This window comes from Eucalyptus grandis, chromosome 7 (assembly GCF_016545825.1).
Source record: "Eucalyptus grandis isolate ANBG69807.140 chromosome 7, ASM1654582v1, whole genome shotgun sequence".
NCBI lineage: Eukaryota > Viridiplantae > Streptophyta > Magnoliopsida > Myrtales > Myrtaceae > Eucalyptus > Eucalyptus grandis.
Window position 1 is genome coordinate 38,091,404 of NC_052618.1, and position 4,096 is coordinate 38,095,499.

The 4,096-nt window shown below is 38.5% G+C and overlaps 1 non-coding gene across 1 annotated transcript; it reads right to left on the reverse strand.

Moving 5' to 3' along the window:
• Positions 1 to 306: 306 nt before the first annotated feature.
• LOC120296519 lies at positions 307 to 456 on the reverse strand. The gene has a single exon (XR_005553469.1). It is a non-coding gene; the product is annotated as a U4 spliceosomal RNA (small nuclear RNA).
• Positions 457 to 4,096: the final 3,640 nt, after the last annotated feature.

Genomic DNA, 4,096 nt, shown 5'->3' on the forward strand with positions numbered 1-4,096 from the left:
GGCAAAACGACATTGTTTTCTTAAGGATGACAAAAAACGATATTGTTTAAAAGCCATGTCAATTTTATTTTTTTTTAAATATAAAGCCAAATAATTATTTTGGCCATAATCTCTTGCCGGTGGCATCAAAGTGATCGTTTTTTCTCCGATTTGGCACTTAAGTGATTCCGACAGAAATTTTTGGCACTAAAGTGAGCGCCGTACACAACTTTTGACACTGATAATGTACTTACCCCATAGCATTAATATTCTAGAAATTACGGAGTGAGCTTTGAACTGGAAATATTTTTGAACAAGTAATTGTAGGGCTTTATTTGAAGGGAGCCCTTCTAGATATTCTCAATGGCTAAGACTTGAACCTAGGCCAAAGAGGGGCTTTAAAATAGATTTCCACTAGAAATAGACATGCCTCGATTAGTACCTCAGTAACTATGTCATTGCCTCAGGTGGAAAGATGCTTAATCTTGTTTTTGGAAGACAATGTGAGACACTTACCATTCCCCTTGTGATTACACTTTCATGACAACTTTTAAAACTTCTCATACACTTTTCCCTTCAAAATAAACATATCAACTTGAAATTTTATTGAAATGATCCGAAACGAAAATGATAACAACCAAGTTTCGAACTAGTAATTGTATGGCTTTACCAAATGAGCCATTCCATAAATATTTCAACTAGCAATAGATGCGGCTTGGTTAGTACCTCACAAGCTGCGTCATTGGTCCAAGGGCAAAGATGCTTAGTCTTAGATGAAATCCTTGGTTGAATACCACTACCTAGATCTTCCTTGTTCTTGGGAGATGATGTGGAACACTTGCCATGCCCCTTGTAATTACACTATGATGACAAATTTCGAAACTTCTCATACACTTATCCCTTCAATCAAAATTGTAGGGATGTAATTCATACTCCCCTGACAAATTTTGAAACTTCTCATAATTGATACTCCCCATTAATAGTAAGGCACGGGATCTCATTCTTCGATAAAATCAACCTTACTCACACCCACAGAAGAATTCAGATCGATAAAATCAAAGAATTCAAAGCCAAGAATTCTGGAGAGAAGCTTTGTATTGTTTTATGTTAGTGTCTAGATTTCTAGGTAATGAAATGTAAGAGAAGAACCCCTATTTATACATGGATCCCTCTCATTACAACCGTACATCTCCCATTATCCAACGGTGGATATCCATTTCCTTATCTACTATAATTAGAAGGAATACTCTAGAATACAACTGTGAATTCGCATATCATCCTCAAGGATATTCTGGAGTGCACATGAAGTTCATAGACCCATAGAAACTTCAAGGCTTGGCCCATCATCTTGGCCATTTCCTTGGCCCATTGTGCCTCAAAAGCTTTAGTTTATGACACGTGCATGGCGGACATTATACAGGTTCGGTGACGTAGGAGTCGATTGAGTCGAGATTGAGCGCGCCGTGCATCCTGCTCACAAATAATGCATAATGCATCTATCCAGATTGCTGCTGTTTCAGTTCCCTCGAGTCAGCTCTAAGTCGCACTCACGCTTGCACTTCGGACCTTCTCGCCAAATTGGATTGAAAAAGAGCTAACATTGGCATCTGCATAGTCTTTTTAGCTTAGGAAACTTCTTGAGGTTTAATTTCATTGGCGCAAGAAGGGTCTGCATAATTTTAGTAAATTATATTTTTACTGTGCTTCTTTGGCACAATTGTCTGAAACAAATTTATTTTTTTCCTTTCCTATAGGTTCTTTTAAGTAAGAAAACAAGACGGATGAGCATGGAATCCAGCCAGCTATTGACGGATAATATAAAATTCCTTCTGTCTAGCCGATAGATTGAGGATATTAATTCAGGGTACGCATTCCTATGGTTTCTTGATGAATGGAATGCAAAGTCTCGGGGGTCGCAACTTGATTTTGGATCTGGCCATGAGGGTTTGAAAAATCAAACATTTGTTAATTTGTTCAACTTGGGAGTCTAAAAACATGCAATTGTTTTGGAGTCTAAAAAGTTTCAAGAGACTACGTAGGTAAATCTAATAACATTTTTTTAATTTTTTTATTAGGTTTATTTAGGACTAATCAATTCCCGGTCCAATTCAATTCCGTGGTGGAACCGAGAATTGGACCAGGAGGACTGGCTCCCCAATTCTAGGACTGGGAACTGGACCGATCAGTCCTGAAATCGGGAACCAGACGGATCAGTTCATTGATTCTAGGACTGGGAACTGGACCAACTAATCAATTCGGTCCAATGGAACCAATAATTTGTTATTTGTTTGTTGCTGCATTGGATGAGTTGGTGCTCGCGGCTTGAGGATGTTCCGATTGTGCAGTGAAGGATGAGGAGATAAGTGGTTGTTTCAGTTGGATCGGTCCTTTTTTAGTGACCCCATCTGGCCGATGGGCTGATGAGAGCGGATTGTTTTGTTGATACCTCTTATCTTTTTCTATAGATTTTCCAAAATGAATTTTGTTCGGTGACTTCATGGCCTTGTTGTCAATTCATAAACTGCAACATAATTGCAAAGGAGCTAGTGTGATGTTAATAAGCGCTCATTCTTGATTCACCTTTTTTTTTTTTTTTTTGGAGTGAATTAAATGAAATACTTTTGGTTTAGATGGAGTAAGTTAAGAGTCTTGCCTTCTAGGTAATGTCTAGTATAACTGAGCATTCCTTCTTAATATTATCGTTCCAGGGATATATTTCCCAAGTAGTTTCTTGCTTGTTACGTGAATTTCTTATCATCAAAAGGGAGGGGAAAGCAAAAAGGGAAGGTGCAGAAAGCATAAGAGAAAAGCAAAACCTAAAAAGGGAAGGAGGGTTTTTCTCAACTTTTTTTTTTTATATACATATTTCATATCAATCAGTCCAGTCCGGTTGGTTTGGTTCCCACCTTGGAACATGGAACCGAACCGACCGGCCAACGGTTCTCGGTTCGAGCTGTTTCCATTGCACACCCCTAGGTTTATTGTTGGTGTAAAGAAAATTTTTCACACGTTCACCATCGAAAGGATGAGCATGTGGATGAATGCGGTTACGCTAATATTTCTGAGTACACATGTCACCCATCCAATGATAAATGTGTAAGAAGTTCTTTATATCGATAATGCATACACTAATAATCATTTTTCTTTTTTACAAGAGTTTTGGAGCATGGAACTAGAGCACCACATCGATATGAGGGTTCAAACTAGCTGATAAATTATTTGTAGCACTTATCAATCCAGTCTCTCTAATTTTGGTCGACTAGGACTGGTATTTTATCTGTTACATTCGATTTTAGAATTTAAAACACGAATAAATTAAGGATAGATAGATCTAGAAGAGGCCTAAGTGCAAATGTGATTTCAAAGTCGCACGTCCTAATAATCAAAACATATGAATAGATATTATGTGATATCTTCAATTTTCATCATGAAAGCTAACCCTATCGCGACGATCTCTTGTCCAGCCGCAATTGCATGATATCACCAAGACTAAAGGGCCGAGCGGCCCAAATAAAGTTATCTTCGTGGGAATTTACACACATGATACATCCCTCTGGGTGTAGATCGGTGTTGAATTTTAACCAACTCGACTAATCTATAGAGTTGCACAAGATATCTTAAATTAAACAAGTCGACAAGTACACTTTTAAGAAACACAAGATTAAATTATATATATATATATATATATATATATATGTACATTCTTTGCTAGTACATAAAGGGAGGATTAAGATTAGCAGATGTGCGGATCCCGGAAGTGCCACAACTTTACACAAAGGGACACTTAAGTGCCAAAATTGGAGCAAAATGGATCACTTGAGTGCCAATCCAGCCAAAATCTGGCCAAACTGCATACGTGGCATTTTTTGACGATTTTCGGTGACTTCTTTCATTGATGTGGCAAATGTTTTTTTTAAGAAAAAAGCCGACATGGACAACAAAAATGATGTCGTCCATCCACATTGAGTGCGTTGACCTAAACGACGTCGCCGTTCCTCCCCCTTTGCGTTCACAGTAGATCTCAAGCCCTTCTCTCCGTTGCCGTTCACGCCTAGAGCTAGTCATTGGTCGCCGTCGTCAGTCGTCGTTGTTAGTCGCCATTGCCGCTCACCGCTCA